Below are 22,500 nucleotides of genomic sequence, written 5' to 3'. Positions count from 1 at the left end.
AGAAATATATATTACATATATACATATACATTTGTATATAAATATATATGCATATATATGTATATACATATATTAAAATTCGTCTGCGTATACGTATGAATGTATGCATGAATGTTAGTATGTATGTATCTATCTATCTATATATATATATATATATATATATATATATATATATGTGTGTGTGTGTGTGTGTGTGTGTGTGTGTGTGTGTGTGTGTGTGTGCTTGTGTGTGTGTGTTTGCTTGTGTGTGTTTATGGGCATATATATGTGTGTGTGTGTGTGTGTCTGTGTGCGTGTGTGTGTGTGTGTGTGTGTGTGTGTGTCTTTGCGCTTACCATTTCAATTTCAGTTCTTCCTGTCGTTTGCTTTCAGTATATAAAGAACTCAACTGAGGTTACCAAATGAAGCGTAACAATTTTATTTGAGTAATTTTACGGTTCATTTTATTTCTGTGACTGGTTCTTTGCTTTGATCCAATTTCAGAATCTTCGAAAATTGAAGCGATTTCAGACAGATTCGGATACTGTGTGTGTGTGTGCGCGCGTGCGTGCGTGCGTGCGTGTGCAATATATCGCCATATATTTTGTTCCGCGTTGTGGATGTTAGTTGTTGGGTATTTCTCATCGGGATCTGAGGGTTTATTTATTAATTATTAATTTATATTATTTTTATTTTATTTTTCTCGTGTTTCAAATTTATTTGGTGGAATTGATTCTTTACAAATTATGGATGCTTGTTGTCTGTTTTTCAGTGTAAAATCATGTGTCTTTCAGGGAGCAAGATCTACTGAATGCGATATGCACTCTCAAAATTATTTCTGAAGAAATATTTTAATAATCTAATATTTTGGACGCACTGTACTAGTTCATGTATTTGTGAACTTCTGCTCATATACGGACTCATAAAATGTAGAAAAAAAAAATATACATATACAAAATAGTAGGCGCATAGGTGGCTTGGTGGTAAGAAGGTTGCTTCTCAACTAATTGGCTCTTATTTCAGTCCCTGTACGTGATATTTTGGGCATGTGCCTTCTACATTAACCCCAGGCTGACTACCCGAGCATGTGTTTGTTAGTTTGGTAGACGCAGACTTAGAGACATGCGTATATAAATATATATGTATAGTAAGAGAAAGATTCAGATAGAATCAGCTGACAATTATCCATCATACGTTATTTTTCATTAGATCATATAGGAGTTTGGAGGGATATATTGTATAGCCGGATACTGTATTAGCTCTCAGTTAATTTCCAGTTAACGGCTAACCGTAACGATCAGTATTTAACGTCTGCTACTACAATGATTTAGTCATTCCGTACGTTCTTCAAATGAGTAATCCCACACATGCTTCGGCTGCAGCGACTGCCTGTTGTTGTAAATCCAACCTTGCAATCTTGCCGTTGCATCTTCATTAAGGTCAGTCCATTTGGTCATCTTCGAACTAATTGAAGTAAATTCTAGTGGTCTGTGGGAGGTTTGCTATTTGTAAGTATATGCTGCTGGCCACAAATTTACCCTAGTCGATGTCCAAAGTTAGTGCTTTGTCAAAAATAAGTCAAATTCTGACAGTAGCTGGAGGGATTTGCGGGTAGCAGCACATAAATACCCCCACCTCCCTCAGAAGACTAACTGACAAAAATATACTTAAATTAATTTACTTCGAGAACCACAAAACGGATGAAGCTGTAGTGATAATATTACAAGGTTAAAGTAGCAGACATGTAAGTCATTATAATATGCTGTATACAACTATATATATTTATATACGTGTGTGTGTGTGTGTGCGTGTGTGTGTATGTGTGTGTGCGTATGTGTGTGTGCGTGTGTGCGCGCGTGCGTGTGTGTGACAGTGTCTTTGCTTTGCTCCTCGCGTGAAGACAGGTGTTGGTCGATTTACGTCACCGCAACTTAGCGGTTCTGCACAAACAGACTAATTGCATAGATACCAGGCTTAAAATTATTAGGACCTTGGCTCCTTGAAGGTGATGCCCCTGCTTAAGCACAGTCTAAGGAGAGAAACAAGTGAAAGAAAAAAAGGAGTTGGTTCTAGCCAAAAAGAATGGGAGCAATTACTTGATGTTTATTTGATTTGGCGATCTAACATTTTAATATATTAATCTGAATTTAGTATCTGTAGACGGAGATTTTATGCTTGTGTCATCAAGTCTGTGTTAATTCTTTAGAAAATAATATCTTCTATCGCTGATTTGCAGATGTGGGAGTAGGATTTGCTGTCAGAGACAGGAATATTTTAGAGAGCTTTACTTCTCTCGCAGATTCAGAATCTATTTGTAGACTACTTCAATTATGAAGAATTATGACGTACTCAGCCGAGTACATATTTATCGTATTGCTTATAGATATTTTCCCTAATGATTCACTGGTATGAAGCTGTATCCACAAACTTCTAAACCGAGCGTTAGATCGACCGACGCAAAACAACTAACTTCGGTGCGTTTTGATATCTGTTTGATTGTTTGTTCAAATCTATCACCGCGTGATAGATGTGAGTGTATCGACCAGAAGGGAGATTTGTCTAGACAGCTAGCGTCATGTCGTTTTTATCATGATACGAGATATTGCCGCTGGAGAAATGAACAAAACTGTGATTCAGTACGATCTTATTTTATTGAATATGGTTAATCTTATTATCATTTCCATTTTGTTCCTTCACAGGAGACATTTGTTTTAGTCTCAAGCTATTTGTAATTGTTTATAAATTTTTAATTTTCACTTTTGTACGCTTCGTTTTTTTATTAATATATATATATATATATATATATATATATATATATATATATATATCTGCACTCGGTAAAGTTCACGACACACAAAAGCATACATACAGATACAAACAGACATTCAAACATACACACACACACACACACACACACACACACACACACACACACAGAACACACACATGTATGCTTGTGTACTTATACATGAATAAATACATCAATTGATACATACAAAATGCACAAATGAAGCGGGGAAATTAAATGAGGAGAGAAGGAGCAAAAATATTACGTATGGATTTAAAGAGCTAACATCTATGTTACGAAAGCTATAATATAGGAAAAAATATGAAGAATTAGAGGAGGCGTATCCTGAATAAATATACTTGATGACAATAAAGGTATACGTTTAAATGTTTGTTTGATGCAATTTACGTAAGTAGAGAAAATTCAAGCATTTTAAAAGGAACTATTACTGTTTGCAACATTGAATGCACGGCGTGTATATATTCTCGTAGCTTAATGTATACAGCCGTCATAAGATCAATAGAGTTAATATGTATTTTCTGTTAGGTCTCATATCGTTTCATTCTGCGTTATCATCTTGTCTTTGAAATCCTTAAATTTGCTTTCATTCTTTTATTTATATATACTGTGAACAATCCTTGACGGTTAATGTTTTAATTTCGTACATCTATGCATTGTCTGCCACGTATTTCCTTGTGTATCATTGTTTACTATTCGCTTATTTGTGTCCTTACTTCATAACTCACTCGATTCATTTGTATACATTTTAGCTTTGGACAAATGTATATATATATATATATAAATATATATATATATATATATATATATATATATATATATATATATATATATATATATATACATATATATATATATATATATATATATATATATATATATACATATATATATATATATATATATATATATATATATGTGTGTGTGTGTGTGTGTGTGTTTTCATGTGTGTGTGTGATTATGAGTGTGTGATTGTATGTTAGTTTATTTGTGCATGTAGGTCTGTGAATAAGTGTGCTTGTAAATATGCACGCGCGTGTATGTGTGCGAATATCTATGTGCATGCGTGCGTGTGTGTGTGCTTGCGCGCGCGTGTGTATGTGAATGTCGTTGCCTTTGTTCGATAAAAAATAAGCATATTAAACGGAAGCAATTGACATCCAGAAGAGGAGATGGAAATTCAAACCTGAAAACTCCATTGAGAATAGGTTCAAGTTTTTGCTCAGAGCAAGCAATGTTGGGGGCAGGATGTAAGTATATCAATATCAATATCAAAGGTCAAAAGCTAATTATTCCATCGATCTAGAAAGGCACGTTGGCAATATCATATCGGCGGTGTTTGAACTAATAATAAACTTTAAGACCAGACGAAATATCTCACTGATGTTGTTACCACTAAAACTAGTTATTAACAAAACATGCATGCACTATTTCACATCACCAATATATAAGTGCATATCATATATCAAATTTTTTATCCAATGAAAATAAACATTTTTTTGTTTCATGCTTGTAACTTTTTTATTGATTTCTAAATTGATAACTTCATTTTCTGTTTCAGATACAGACATTACTCGCAGACAGAAGTGAGATATTAATTATATACAATCAGTAAAAAGTAAAAATATAAAACAAAAATCCTGTTTCAGTTCACATTTTTAAACGAAATATATTAGTTCTTAAATATGTTATTCTAATTGACGTGCATGTCCTAATTGGTATCGAAATACGTCTTCTATTTTCATTACACATTTTTTGTCCTAATTAGGCATTGATTAATCAAGCATCTTAAGGAATCAGTCACTTGTAGAAATAATTATTCTGTAATTAATTTTCAACGGACATCCATTATCAAGAATTCATGAAACTGTCAATAATATGAATTACTTTGGGGGTTATTAATGGTTATATATAGACTGTTAAAAATGATGTCTTTTCACTTAGACACATGTGGATTTTTCGTTTTATTGAAATGCCATATTCATTTGGTAGCGATTCCGTACAGTGGCGAAATGTAGTTGATAAACGTCAAAAAAACAGCTACGATTTCACTAACGGTTGAAATGAAGCTAATAAACCAAACGATGCATATTTTATTGAGCTGTCTGTGCAACCTTCGATATTCTGAACTGGTTTTAGTCTTCAATTCTACAGAAGGTTTAATATGTGTTCAATTATTGACGCACAATACATAAACCACCAAGAGCTCATGAAATGATTGAGACTATACATGTTGTATATCATATTCTTATTTTACATTTAAAAATGTAGTTAAACTTACAACATTCTTGTTATGTTTAGGTAGCAATATCACCCTGTTGCCTCTTAAAAATGAAACTTCCCGTGCCTATTATATAAATGTTGTGTTAGCTTTCATTTGTTCTGCTATAGAATCATGTGATTACTTTTTGTGTTTATACACATAATGATACATTTCCTCTCGTTCGTAAACAGTTTCCTTCTTCAGATCCCCTGTGGATATTGACGTTGAACAAACAAAATTTATTTCAATAAAGAGTTTCAATTCCCATTTCCTTTGAACATCAGCAATATCAACAATTAGATTTAAATCACGATGCATATATATATATATATATATATATATATATATATATATATATATATATATATATATATATATATATATATATATATATATATATATATATATATATATATATATATATATATATATATATATAAAACAAAACAAAACAAAAAAAAAGTAAATGCTATGCTACACAAATCTTAATCAATAATGACAAACATTCTTATTGTGATATATAATATATGTATATATATATATACGCATAGATATATGTATATATATATACGCATACATACAACTAAAACTGTATATATTAGAATAAATATATTTATCAGGCGTATTCTTTGGAAATGTTATTACTTTCGATTGGAAAACTGTCGATAACTTCGTGTTCAGCAACAAGATCGCTGCTTTGGCAGAATCGTTAGCATGCCGGGCGAAATGCTCAGCGGCATTTCCTCCTTTGCTTCTGACTTCAAACTCACCGGAGGCAGCTTTGCTTTTCATTCTTCCGTGGCTATAAAATAATTACCAGTTGAGCATTGAAGTCCATGTAATCGACTTAGCCTCTTCACCAAAATAGGTGTTCTTCTGCTTAAATTTGAAGCTAATATAAAGTTAATGCATATACATAAATTGTATACAATTATAAACCGATATTAACCTGTTGATGTTAATGTTTCTACCACAGACATATATAGAACACGTTCTCAATGAAAACTTACCCAACAGTTTTATATTTTCTCAGAACACATATTGAACCATAAAAAGTCACGATATGCATGCTGAGCGAGCAATTTGATTGTAGGGGTTAGCTGATCAGAGCACCATATAAAAGGCAGGTAACCAGTAAAACGAAAAGCACAAAGGCAAATAAGGAAAAGAAAATCAAACAAAAGTTACAAATAGCAGGAGAGAAATCTTAAAATAAAACCACAGAAGTCAGCTTGAAAGTACCTCAGATAAACAATTTTTGATAAGGTCGGATAGTAAACAAATGTTTAATATCAGTAGTGTGTCATGCTGTGTTACCAATATCACAGCATTGTTAGTGGTAGATCATTGTCTCCAAATTAATAGCGGTGAGATGACTTTGACGTACAAATTGGGAAAACAAAATTCAGCTCATACAATATAGACCATATATTTCTTATTAGATTCAAAGTGATTTAAGCGTCAACATTTGTCACCAATCGCATTTATCACATTATAATATAATACGTCATCTCTCTTATTTGTATAGACTCGTAGTCGGAATGTGGAATCATTTCAGTATGGTAAAGAGGCTAAAATTCATGAAATATGCTAACACTTTACAGAATACGTTACTGAAGATAGGGGGCAGTTTTATCTCAATTACATTGCAATGACATTTATACAGGCTGGAAATAAAGTAAGACATATTAATGATCTGTAGGGACACGGTATTATCTTATGCAATCATAATATACTACAAACTATATAAAGCATTTTATAAGTCAATACAGTGTGCTAGCTTTAGCAGTGCTATTACATCACTTGTTAAGGTTATCTCAACAGATATTCAATTGACAATATAGGGAACACTGAATTTGTTACGACGTTTCGTCGAGATAAACTTAAGAAGTAAATTAGGAAAATTCTTTTAGGGAAAATGTCAACCTAATATCATAGAATATAATCAATTAACTTCTGTCCAATGAAATGAATATACACCTGTTACTAACATAAAAACACACAACAAAACAATTAGCAACAGACGCATTGGATTAGATAGATTCCACAAGAATACATTTACTTTCATAAATACATATATATAATTTTTTTTCAATTTCTCGGGAAAATTATTTTAATAGAATACATGAAGATGAAACTATACAATTACGGCTTGACATTTAAGAATTTCACATTTTTTTTTTTTTTTCGTGATTTGGTTTTAATCAAAAGATCCCTCGGCAGATTTACTATAATTGTAAATTTAGATACCACAAATGAAACCTCGCATCCACCTACGATTCACTTAAGGTGAAACGGTGCTGTGGGGAAACAACTGATGATGAAATGTATTGGTGGCAATGCTACTATAAAATATATGGTGTATTAACATTTATAATTTGTACAACCAAAATAAGATTTAATGGCACTAAACTTCTGGTATGTATTTTTAATATTAGAGTGCCTAAAGAAGATATGTTTTATTTTCACAAATTCTTGGTATTCCAATGAATTTATGAGGTAACATCAGTAAGTAAACTCACTGAACATTTTCGGATTATGTGGTTGTAGGTTGTTTTGGACTTATGTGGTTGTAGGTTGTTTTGTGACTTTATATCCAAAGTTTTGAAGCAGAAGCGTGTTCACTGAAACTTTTAAACATCTACCTGTATAAAATACTGTATATTCGAATGAATGTCATGCTGTTAATATGTCTTTCTATATTGCTAATTACTTTCTAAATTTAATGTATACATTCCTGGAAGTCAGGAGAAAGGACGAGTAGAATTCATTTGTGTTATAAGTACAAATTCACATCTCCTTTAGATATAAAATAAAATGTAAGAAAATAGTAACACAATATTTGTTACCAAATGCAATTATCTCACCAGGAACGCTTAGCTTCTAAACTGTAAATACCTTCAAGTGCACTTTATTTATTGAAAATTGCACGAAACGCTCTCTATAAAAATCACAATACAAAGTGCTAGATAATGCTCAAGGAAAGAATATGTAAGTGCAATCATAAACAAAATGCATTGTTTCAGATCTGTAGATATACAATACAGAACATTAGTCTTCAAGTACATTAGGGGATTAAAGGAAAATTTTATCTTCGGGCAGAATATTAACAGGGCAACAAAGACATTAATATTCTTAAATGACCTTTGTATGTATAGCATCTTTTTAAGTCGTCAATGTGGATATGCCTAAGTCTCAATATGGATTTCGACCAGAAGATGTACTTCTGACATGTTAATTGTAGCCCGTCTTTCCCTTGAAATGTGTCATTAGCAGCACAGAGAGATAGATAGAGAGAAGGCGGGAGAGAGAGAGGGAAAGAAAGAGAGAGAGAGGGAGAGAAAGAGAGAGAGAGGGAGAGAAAGAGAGAGAGCGGGAGAGAAAGAGAGAGAGAGGGAGAGAAAGAGAGAGAGAGGGCAAGTGAGATGTTACACATTCATCGACTTAAGAAAGGCTTTTGATACAGTTAACAGTCCAACATTGTGACGCCTACTTCAGATGTCCTTCTGTCCACATTTCTTTCCATCGTCAAAAAGTCTCTTCATGACAGTATGCAACTGTAGTGACAGTCAATGGTGAAACGTCGGAACACCTTTAACGTTTATCTGTTGGATGGAATGCATCATTTCGGAGACGGTTCACCGAGAAAGACAGAATTAATATTAGGTACCATTATGATGGAAGCTTCCTTAACACGTGGCTCCTTAAATCCATATAAAACCCCTCTAAACGAAGGTGTACCAAATTTAGTATGGTGATGTTTTAGCTGCACTATCTCGTATCCAAGTCTCTCTTCAACAGAAAACGAAGTCAATGAACAGTGCATATTCTCGGCTCTTCGATGTTTTTTTCCTGACTGTCTTGGTTCTTTGTAGTAGGTTTGGTTTGTTAACATTTCCAATATTTTATCTGTATAATAGCCCTTGTCCAAGATTACTATCGCCCCTCCCTTATCAGCTTCTCTTAGGACGACTGAGTTTTCATTCTTCCTATTTACGTGCCTATATGTTTGTGCTTTCCCTTGTAGGGGGTGAAGTAGGATTTCTTTCTGACTATTGATTCATCATTTAAATCCTTACTGCTGAAGAATTCTATAAGTCGGAGATGGTGGTGTGGTGTTCAATATCAGATTTCAGTTCAAGGAGATTAGGAGTGGGTGTCGGGACAAACTTCAAACCTTTTAATAGGAAGTTCATCTCATTCTTGTTGAGGTTTCTATTTGACAAATTTATGATCTTCGTGTCTGTATGTTTTGCATGTTCATTTGAATTTTGTGTTTCATCGAGTGCGATGCGTGTTTTGATATTTTCTCCCTTAAAAAAGGAAATGTGTTACCGTGACTCCATTTTCTCCTTTCGGCGTTCTGGTTCCCATGTAGGTAAGAGGATGGTTCATGGCTTTTCATATGAATTCCGTTGGTTATAAGATTTTTCTACCCATCTTCCACGCTTTTTTGGATATATGGGATTTTTTATCGTAAATCGTGGTTTACTTGAGTTATGATGATGATTATTATTCGTATTATAGTACGTGAGACGTCCGTATATTATCTGTCTTTCTTCCCACGTATTCATCCATCTAGGGTACATATTATTACAGGTTGGTGGTTGTCTGTATGTTATTTGTGTTTCATGTCTTGTTTCATGTCTTGTTTCATGTCTTTTTATTTATCCATTTTCGGTGTCTGAAATTATGGGTTGATGTTTGGCTTCTATATTTCATGTGTTGGCTATTTGCAGTGTTACGTATTGTGGAACATAGGTTTCTAGTCTGTATAAAGCTAAATCCGCACGTATTGCTGTCTCTTCCAGTGATTCAATTTTTTATATATTTAATAAGATATTTTCTGGCCAGGATTGGGTTTTCTTTACTTCGCCAATTCCGGAAGGTGTTAGCTATATTGTTTGTTGCATCGAATGCTTTTCCAATATACATGTTTCCGTTGATTAACACACACACACACACACATACACACACACACACACACACACACACTCACACACAAACACACACTCCCATATGTATATATATATATATATATATATATATATATATATATATATATATATATATATATATATATATATATATATATATATATATATATATATATATATATATATATATGTATGTATGTACGTATATACATATATACGCACACAGGCACGTGTATATAATAACATACGTGCGACTTAAGAATCACGTGTATTTCTATTTAACACGTTTAAGACCGTTGCTTGTGTCTATGCAACTCTTCTTTTCTAGAAGGCAGCTGCTTTCATTTGTATCTGCAAATTACTGTCCAATACATCAAATTGCAGCTTTTTTCCCAACTCTACTCGTATATCTCAATGTTTGGTTTTTAACTGATTTCTTTTATTGAGAAAGTCTGAACTGATGACATTTGTTGACGTAGCTTCAATTTCCTATTGGCAACGTAAGAAATAGTGCAAATATTTCGCACGAGTGTCGTTTTGCGATTATTTTCTTCTCGCTAACATATTATTGTGGAAATGAATTGTCATTAGGACGTGTATTTAGGCCAACAATTATTCTTATATGTTAGATTTAGCTTGCTTCCTCTATTTTTGTATACATATTTCATTTTGGCAACATTTATTCATATATACATGCATATATCTGTAAGTACACAGTTGTCTCAGTGATGATTCGGAAAGCAAAGCAGGACAGCTTTAAGTATTTCATCCCCTAGTAGCCTACGCACTTAAAACTGTTTATGTGGGTTTCTTTTTCTTGCAAATATCATGATTAGCACCTCCATACTATAAAAATCTTATGACACATTCATTTTCTGTTCTTTACAATGCAAGCATGGTATATCAAACCACTTCAATACTCGAACCTACCACGGTGAAGGAAATTATGTCCGTTTTTTTTTTTTTTGAAGAAATATGTAGATACATAGTATATAATTTCTCTTGTAGTTTTTGGCACTTCAAGCAATATTAGCCTTGATTATTATGGACCATTTTTATAGAATACGTATATGCAATATTTTCCCAGCATCAAATATACGAATAATGCAAAAACTATTAATCTCTACTCGCCATTATATAAACATATATGATTTTATATATTTTTTTATTTCAATTTTAGAGAAAACTATTTTCCTAGCTAACTGCTGCTTTGTTGAATGTGATAATTTCACTATATTGCTCTTTAAGAATTAGGGATGTTTATGCTTGGGTAATATATATATATTTGTCATTGAAGATTGAAGTTTACAATATAATAATGTTATGGCTCCATTTTAACGAAACTTAAACCATTTGAGGAATTTGAACTTGCAACCCTCCGAGTTGAATCAGCGTAATAATAGCTAAAGCGCTACGTAAATAATTATTTACGTTTATTATAATCAGGAATAGCGAAAATATGTGAGAATACTAGAGATATGTTAAAAGTTGTTTTTTGTTTACAATTCTCGGCTGATTTGGGAACATCGGACAGTACAATACGATATTCATTTACAATTAGAACATTCTTTATAGTGTCTTATGGAGCAAAGATTGATCTTAGAAGATCAAGACCTTAAGGAATGATATTAATAACTCCTTTCAAAAGGGAATCATAGCTTCAACTTAACATATTTACATGTTTAGGAGATTCAGCACAGTGAGTGCACAAGTACGGTGAATCTAATACACGGTAACTTCTACATTTATAATTTGATATAGCCTAACATCTAATATCTTTATTTCAGAAAAACTAAATACTAATATTTATGGCAAAATGCCAGTAAGTAGTTGTAGTGTTTCATAAATTCTGAAAGATTTATTCCAAAATTCATAAATCCAAATTAAAATTGACAAGTAGAAACTTTCCTCCGAAGACAGGAGACTCTGCAAGGAATATTGCATTGAAATATGCACAGGAAATCGTACATGATATTTTTATGGCTTCTAACTAAGGAAGTTGACCAAACATACACAGCCCACCCATGCATGTTAATATATTACCTTATTATAAAGCTGCAATCTGCTAGAATCCTTAAAACGGCCGGCAAAATGCTTACCGGCATTTTGTCCGTCTTTGTGTTCTGAGTTCAAATTCCACCCAGGTCGACTTTATCCTTTTGGGGGCCCATGAAATAAGTAGCAGTTGAGTACTGTTGTTGATGTAATTGACTTATCCCTTCTCGGAAATTGCTGGCCTTACACACACACATACACACACACACAAACACACACACACACACACATGTATATATATATATATATATATATATATATATATATATATATATATATATATATATATATATATATATATATATATATATACATGTACAATCAATCTTACACTCAAGTTTATACATATATGTTCTATACTCGATATATGTCGATATGCATATATACAACCTATGGTGGACACGTTCACTTCATCAGTAAGCAGATATCTGTTTCAATTACTTCTTCCTTAATTACTATCTCGTCAAGAAACAGGAATTTTCTCATGATCAGTAACAACGACATCTCTTATTAATAACGTCCTGCAAGATTCGTTCCCCTCTCATCTATTCCGTAAGAAGTTCCTGATTCTTTGATATGGTGTTCTATGGAGACACACTTACATTGTACAATTTCAACCCGAGACGCTGTAGTGTCTTAAGAACAAATAATTTTAACAGGACATAAACGTTCAAATGTACAGATTTGTCGTAAACTCTGTTTCCTTTCAACCTGAATCTTCGGGAATTGTCTAAAACACCATGCTGCATCCGTAATAATTCCTCTAACATCTTATTTAAAACCACTGATCCAAAAAGTTGGCACTACGCGTCAACAAGTAAGCTGATCCAATCTCTCATTAACACGCTTGAACAACTTGATTCCTGATATCCCAGAAAAGAAATTGTTATACCTGATGTACAAATAAATATTTAACAATAACCAATAAGTTAGGTTCCCATTGTGAGACAATTTCCCCTATGCGTAATATCATTGCATACAACCGGTAATTAGCTAGAATTATATCGTATACCTATGTGTATTATGGGAACTTAACTTTCAGGCTCGTTACTTCACATCATTCGAACAACAAACCTAGTTACTAAATTGGTCGATGTTACTGAGTCGCCAAACATTAAGGATCAAAGACTATCACTTGACTGTCTAACATATCAAAAGATTCTAATGATCTGAATTAGGCAATTGATACTCAGCAAAATATTATAATACTATCTAACCGACATTTTCCTTACACCGATGCTAAAGAGTCGGAATTGTTAACGTGCCTGACAGGGTGCTTTTGATATATAATATTGACTCTGTCTTTGAAAGTAAGCATCTGACTTATCACGGAAGAACCGAGACACTTTTGTGAGAACTTGCCACTAGCATATTTGATAAGAAATATGAAGGAACTATTGCAAATTCTAGCCTCTGGTTCAATCGGAAGATCGAAAATCATCTCCATGGTATCTATATTAACGGTGGTTAATTCCAATCTAAAACTTGCCTTGCAAATAATACAATTGATAAATTTCTGTCGTAAATGCCAGTGAAGCACGTTCGTGTAAACAATATTATACGATCCAAAATTGCTACGTCAGGCTTGAAATTGGGAACAATATACTTTTTGATATATGTTTCTTTAAAAAAATCAACAAAAACACTTCTTACATAATTCTTGAGATCTAGACAAAGATGCCAATCTATTATTAAATTTTCATTCACTTATCTGTCTTCAATGGAAACTCATATAATTGTATTTTGCATAATAAGATATTACTCCAATGGTGTTATGTCTGATAAATATTGTTGAATGTAACATTTTTACTATAGATTCAATAATCTGGTATAGCTTTTTTTATTGCCCAAAGCAAAATAACCAAAGTAAGACAATATGATTAATAGATTTATATAAGTAAGCTTTTATTAAGTTAGAATTTCACGAATGAAATAAAATTTAAGCATACATATATCAAAACACACACAGAATCCGCACGACAAGACACACCCACAAGGAACACAAGAATACTGACATACCATATGAAGTAAATTCTCGTAAGAAGAAAAACTAAAACGCGAAGCTAGATCGATTTATACATAAAATAATGTTGAAAATTTACACGAACACCCAAAGTACAAATATATTTGCATAGACATATAAATGTAAAGTTACCTACATGTTTATACGTACACATATAGATATACATACACAATCAAATACGATACAATGCAAAAGTAAAATTATCTTTCGTAAGAATTAATTTAAAAAAATGTCACCGATTGCTACGAAGGCGTATTTGTTGAACATTTTGAAGAATCGCATGGAAGTTGTTCATAGACTAACACATAGTCGGATATGTGTGAGTGCATGTGCGTCTGTATATATACATGCATACATACATACATACATACATACATATATGTATATATATATATATATGTGTGTGTGTGTGTGTGTGTGTGTATGTATGTACGTATATATGTATGTATATATGTATTTGTATATATGTACGTCTATCTATCTATTTATCTACCTATCTCTGTGCCTATAATCTTTCTTGCCCCTCTCATTCTCTCTCTCTACACACACACCCGCTCCTTCACAAACTTACACACGCATTTATATATATACATGTATATATAATTATTACCGCATTTGCACAGAAAATACCTTAACATCTTAATCAACGGATCCGACATTGGTTACAGAAATATATTGCGCAATGAGTCCTCATTTCACTGAGTAGGAGGAAATGAATGTATATATATATATATATATATATTATCTTTCACTCTTTCACGTGTTTCAGTCATTTCACTGCGGCCATGCTGGAGCAGCGCCTTTTGTCGAGCAAATCTACCCCAGGACTTATTCTATAGAAGCCTAGTACTTATTTTATCAGTCTCTTTTGCCGAACCGCTAAGTTACAGGGACATAAACACACCAGCATCTGTTGTCAAGCGATGTTAGGTGGTCAAACCCAGACACACAAACACACACACCCACACACATGCACACACACACACACACACACACACACACACACACACACACACATACACACACACACATATATATATATATATATATATATATATATATATATATATATATATATATATATACATATATACGACAGGCTTCTTTCAGTTTCCGTCTACCAAACCCATTCACAAGGCTTTGGTCGGCCCGAGACTATAGTAGAAGACACTTGCCCAAGATGCCACGCAGTGGGACTGAACCCGGGACCATGTGGTTGGTAAGCAACCTACTTATCACACAGCCACTCCTATATATATATATATATATAAAATATATAGTTTTAGGGAAAATAACCGAGTTTCAAGAACTCATCGATGAAAGTCCACTATCACTATCACATATAATTAATAATTAAAAGGACAATAAATGTATAATATAAAGTAAAGTAAATATCATAAGATAAATATAATAAAAAGATTACACGTGTTTCATAACTAATTTTCAAATAGAAAGGAAATTTAAATCGATTAAAATCAATTGAAATTATCGAAAATAAATTGTATTCAAAAATATAGCTAATCGTCAGATCGTTGTCAACCAACAATAAGTACCAAATGAATTAATATGAAATACTTATTATATAAATATAGAAAAATTATTTAAAATATGATATCAAAATAATAACTATTTAATAATCATCCCTTCATCCATTATAATAACATGTATATTATATACAACAAACATCTTACATAAATTATCATTGTTTTAAATAATCATTGTTTTAAATACAATTTGAACGAAGTTTATGTTTAAAATAATAATGAAGATAAAATTAGTACATATTTAACCGGTGTAATAGTTAAAGCTATACTAATTTGTTTAATTTATTTTAATGCGTGTGTAATCTAGACCTCATAAAACACATATATTCGTTGAGCTAGTATAAAAAAAAATGAAGAATACGAAGTCGAAAACTCGAAAAAAAAGTTGAAAAGCTTGAGATTTTAACACTCTTATTTTTTTTTAAATAACGTACAAATTAAAATCGATTAATAACAATGAAGGTGAAAATAAAATAAGGAATGTTATAAATTGATTTTTCGCACCTTGTTCAAAACTTCAAGTGTGCTGCTGAATCTAAAGATGTAAATGTAAGTACTTCAGATATTCACACCGTTGTTTCTTTTAAAAAAATCGCAATGAAAAATATATTCATAAATACATATTTCGAAAATCTATGTAAAACGTACCTTTTTCGTTCCAGTCTAATATTATATGCCAAAACACCTCCACATTAATACAAATTGCAAATAACCTGAGTTTGTATATAATATTCTGAGTATTGTATGTACGACCACGTTAAAATCCCTCTAAATATGGAAATACGCATTTACTGTTAAGGTCTCAAGATTTTCTAAGAAAGTGATGGAGTATAAATGCCACAATTCGTTCAACAATGTCAAGATATAGAAAAAAGATGTCCTTTTAGAGGAGTGAATATGTTTTCCGAGTGTAACATGGGAAAAAACAGCGCAGAATCTGGGAGATCAGATATGGAACACCGATGTAAATTTCAAAGCGGATATCAAGTCATTTTTAACTTGTCTTTAAGATAAATTGCATCGAGCACACTGATATTTCTATCACAATGTTGATTATCGCTTCACAATCGAACTGATATAAGCTTAATCGTTATCTAGATCGAGAGGAATCAATTGCCAGGACCCGATATACGAATTTGTATGAAAAGGAGACATGAAATTGTCGAGTAAAACCAACCAAGAGAAAATTCTTAGCTGAGACATGCAAACTATGAAAATAGCAAGTGGCTCAGAAATTTAGCAGCGTGCAATACACGCTCACAATCAAAAACACTATATATACATTTCTATATTTAAGAGATGAGGAATTATGTACATTATTTATATTATTTACAATTCAATTCACGGGAAAATACGTTAAGAATGAGAACCCAGGTTCGAAATTTCCCCAAGACACTTGATAAAGGCTGGAGAGTATATGAGCCGAAACGTGCTGAGAAAAAGCAATATGAGGACAAATATCCGTCAATTGTAAATAATGTAAATAATGAACACTATATATGTATATATAGTCTTGTTTCGATATTTTGTAGCTCAATCTTATGGTTTTATTGGAAAATGTATTTGAATAAATGTTGTCCTTATTAAAATAAACTTTTACAACTTTTAGTGTCTCCTTGATAATTAATATTAGTCATCATCTGAGCCACATAGGGAATAATTAACCATATACAATCCTTATTTTTTTATTTTTTTATATTTGTTTTATATTATCATTAGTAGTGTTGGACAAAATAACGGCAACACCTTAACATTTCAAACAAAGTTATTTTAATATGGGGTAGTACGGCCTTTAGGTGTAATCACAACTTGAATTCTATGAGATAGGCTTATACAAAGTTTGTAATCGTCTCCTGGCTGCTCTTTTTAGCGTGATGGTGTAACTTGTAGCATCCTCAATTACTAATTCGTAATGGTTTACCTTGATGGTTATTTAGGCGTACAGTACCACTGGAAATTATTACAAACACTAATACCGTTATATATATATTCATAATTTATTATTCACTTCGATAACCTTTTTTAATTTGTTGCGGCATTAGAAATTATCACCGTGTTCATTGTTGTGATGGGCAGTTTCGATGACCCCCTGGGTTAGTAAACTCGCTGAGGATAGCAAAGTCATATCTTCACAACGTTTGAAGCGATGTCTGACTTTTCTATTTACAATTGTTTTCGTATATACGAATGGGGGCTTATAATTTCTGTTCATTTCCCCGATGTCAGTTAACGTATATCACTGGAAATTTGTGTTCTGGCAGATATGTTTTGCTTGCTGGCACCACTTGTAGCACCCTTAATTTTATAGATATATTTCCCTCTCTCATTTTTATCACTCTCTATCTATCGTTCTATTTCTCTCTCTCCCTCTCTAAATATATATGTAAATATGTATTATTGTTACACAAGACAACCAACATTAAGGACAGGCAAACAGTACGTCATATACAATAGTAGCAAGAAATTCAGAATCTTACAGTTATTTTTGGGTCTTCGCTATAACCTTGGAGCCCCAGTAATCCGTTACAGGACTTACCTAGCGTGCCTATTCGTTTAGATCGCCTATGAACTAAACCCCCATAATTTGTTTGTATGTATGTATGTATGTATATATGTATGCATATATATATATATATATATATATATATATATATATATATATATATATATATATATATATATATATATATATATATATATATATATATATATATATATATGTATATATATATATATATATATATATATACGCATACATATAAATGTAACTAGTTATAGTAATGACAGAGAAAAGAAACGTTCGGTTGAGTAAAATTTCCTGCTTTTCCAGGTGTGCTAATGGAAATAATGATAGCAATTCGCACCCACGTAGAATAAAATGGTTGTATAAATCAAGATTTCTCTCCAATCAAGTTGCTATTTCACTTACGTGCGTGTGTGCGTTATACATTCATACATGCATACGTACATAAAATCACTCGCACGCACACACATGTATAGAAAGTGAGAATGAGAAGTGATAGACAGATAGCTTTATACATACTTGCATACATACATAGATATATACTTACATACATAGAAATATATATATACACACAAACATGTGTATAGCTCCCTTCAATATGTATGCGTACAAGTAAACTATCTTCTGACAGCGTTGATGAAAATGCAGGAAGCTAGCTGTTTTCCATGCATCAGAATATATAAAAAAATAAATATTCTTTTGAATGTCATCCCCTCATATTATGTTTATTCACTTAGATGTGTAGGGGGGGGGGGTGATTTTCATATTTTTTTAGAGAACAGTGATATGACCATATCTTTTCTATCTTACAGTCTGCCATTTCACTAACGTCATTGAGGTAATATTCATATTTTAATATGACGCTTTTCAGCGAATTGTTTGAAACATTTGTTGCCTATGAAAGCTTAGAACGTGGTGTCGACATTGAATTATGGCTGTGACAAGAAGGAGATAACTATCTCTTGATAAATATATATTATTCATGTAAATAACATCACCGGATGCAAATAAACAAAAAAAAAGAGAAAAAATGTTTGGCGCCAAGTCTGGAGACTGCATAATATTGCCAAAGTACATGAAATAGAAATCACATTTACTGCAACTCACACAATATATATCACAAAAATCAGGAGACACATTAGCACCATACATTAAATATAATAGGAATGATAAATGTTGAGACGTCTTTGGTAGAGGTACTCTGAATCAGAATTTTGAGAAGGCATATGTACATTTAGGGCTAACTATCAATTAGCACGTTAATATATTTGTGTTATCACTGACCAACATATATGCAAAAATACTTTTTGTTGTTTCCTGTGAGCATTATTAAAATCCTGCTGGGTATAACAATGAATCGGTTACAAACATTTCCCTATATTCTTTCTATTTTCGTGTTATCACCAAACAACATATTTTCTAATAACATATCACCAAACAACATATTTATGTTGCCTCCTAGGAGCTTTGGTACAATCCTGAAGTACTTTAGAGAGGTGTTGTCAACCGTAGTTTAGGTTGATGCATTTTAGCCCGCTCTGCCCTAATCAGTTATATTTAATGACGTTCCATCCTTTTCAAACTTGTTTTCCAACGTATAACAATACTGCAATCATGTCAATAACTCTTTAAATGCAGTTGGTTACCATTCATAGGAAATTAGATGTGGCTTTTGTTTCCATTTAATTTAGAAAACAAACGCGTGGTTTATTAGGTAGTCTTAATCACAAGTTATATATTGGGCATACTCTATAGAAAACTATCCTGTGATAAAGAAAAATAAAACCGTTATTAAATTAGATTAATTCTGTCAAATTAAACTTAAACCGGGGCATATTTTCGTGAAATCAGGCACTATGATATGAATTTGAATTTTTATATTATTTATGCATTTACTTGCAACATTTGCAAAGACATCTGTTAGTGAAAGCAATTAACGTTAGCTATTATTATTGCATCTAAGACTATACATTAGGACTGATTAACAAAATGGGGATATAATACTACTTAATGATGTACCTGCTGTGCTGGACGTCAATATTGATTTCTTCCTTCAGCATTGGAACATCTCAGCTTGGTGTTGAGTAGTTTTGCGGAGCAAACCTAGTACCGTCATATTTTACATTGCATCTTCGACCAGATTTTCACAATGAGTCTCATTTCATAGCTAAATACTTACGTAAATACGCAAGCTATATTATATATTGCATATATATAGGCTCTGGAGTGGTTGTGTGGTATGAAGCTGGTTTCTCAACCACATAGTTCTAGATTCAATCCGATTTCGTGGCACCTTGGGCAAGTGACTTCTACTCTAGCCTCGGACCGACCGAAGTCTTGTCAGAGGATTTGGTAGACGGAAAGTGAAAGAATCCCGTTTTATATATATGCGCGTGTGTGTGTGTTTGTGTATTTGAGTGTGTATGTTCGTGCCACCACTATCGCTTGACAACCGTTCGCCAAAAGGGGCCGACATTATAAGTACTAGGTACTGAGTTGATTTGCTCGACAAAAGGCGGTGCTCCAGCATGTCCGCAGTCAAATGACTGAAACAACTGAAAAGTAAAAGAAAACATAATATATATATATACATATACATGTACACATAAGTATGAATATATATATATATGTATGCACTCACACGCACACGCACATACAAACGCGCGCATACACACACACACATGCACACACTATATATATATGTTCTTCTACATATTCGTTCTTCTCTCGTTCATTATTGTTCTTATATTATGTCCATTGTCTAGAAAACTTTCGTCACACCTCTGTGATCTCTTCACCGACCTTTACCATCCTCGTGTATCCTCGTGAAGGTAGGTACGTATGCATGTATATTGCCTCAAATTTGGCAATGGTATCGTAACAATACACGTTGTTTTACACGTAGAAGAAACACATCAATTAAAACTACTCAAATATTGGAATAAATTTGTGAGAATATAGTATTTGTATAGTGAACATTTTTAAAAAGCTATACAAATTGTTGGCTAAAAATGCGAAGAGGAACATCATGTTATATATAATACTCAATATTTAGTTGCAGCTGATCAATTTATGACAACCAATTCTGATCTCAACGTCTTAGTTCTATGTCTGTAATATTTCCGAATATTGATATAAAACGTACGTATATATCATTTAGGATGGGTTATTTTCTACTCTAGGTACAAGGCCAGCAATTTTGGGGAAGGAGCCAGTCGATCATATCGACACGAGTACGCAACTGGTACTTCATTTATCAACTGCAAAAGGATGAAAGCCAAAGTCGACCTCTGCGTAATTTGAAGTCAAAACGTAAAGACAGACAAAATACGGCAAAGCATTTCGCCAGGCATGCTAACGTTTCTTATTTCTTTATTTCCCGTAAGGGGTTAAACATAGAGGAGACAAACAACGACAGACAAGGGGATTAAGTCGATTACATCAACCCTAGTGTGTAACTGGCATTTAATTTATCGACCCCGGATGTATGAAAGGCTAAGTCGACCTCGGTTGAATTTAAACTCAGAACGTAACAGCAGACGAAACACCGCTAAGCATTTCGCCCGACGCGCTAACATTTCTGCCGTATCGCCGCCTTCATTTAGTGCAGATTCCATCAACTGACGGCTAATAAACGTCGCTTGAGTTTTGGATGATTGTGACGTTTCACAATGACTATTTGCCTAAAACTGTCCATCAGTGGACGAATCGATGTGCAAACAATTAGCCCCGGACGCAAATATAAGTTAAATTTTACAGTGAATAGCCTCTTTCTGGCTTTCAGTTAAAACAAATAAAAGAATGTTAAATACTAAATATAATTATGATTTTTTTAAAAATGATATAATATATATAAATCTATGAATTTGTTTCTTACTATATATAAAATATATACAATATAGAATAATACAATATATTACATATATTATTAAAACACGGATACAAAATTGACGAAACCACGTGACCTGAATGCATCTGTTTACTTCATTCTGGCAGTTTATCTCGCTTTTAGTGAACTCATGAAGTTAGTGCTTTGTGTTGCTTTTTTAGTCGTTTTGTCATGTATTTCTAGCAACGGCCGTACATTTTGTACCCATATATATATATATATATATATATATATATATATATATATATATATATATATATATATATATATATATATATATATATATTCATATTAAAGCACCAGAAATACTAGGTTTGTAAGAATAAGAGCCAGCTAGACTCTGAGGCCACTAAAAGTTCATTGAAAACAAACATATTGAAAGCGGGTGGTGAATGAAAATGATAGCTCCTACTTTTGCGAAGGCCGCAAAATTAATGGCAAATAGCTTAGTATAGGTTTGAGGCTCTGTGCAATAAACAA

The sequence above is a fragment of the Octopus bimaculoides genome, chromosome 19, assembly GCF_046866305.1.
Source record: "Octopus bimaculoides isolate indiv1 chromosome 19, ASM4686630v1, whole genome shotgun sequence".
NCBI classification, from domain to species: domain Eukaryota; kingdom Metazoa; phylum Mollusca; class Cephalopoda; order Octopoda; family Octopodidae; genus Octopus; species Octopus bimaculoides.
The sequence above is the reverse complement of the archived record's forward strand: the minus strand, read 5'-3'. Positions refer to the sequence as shown.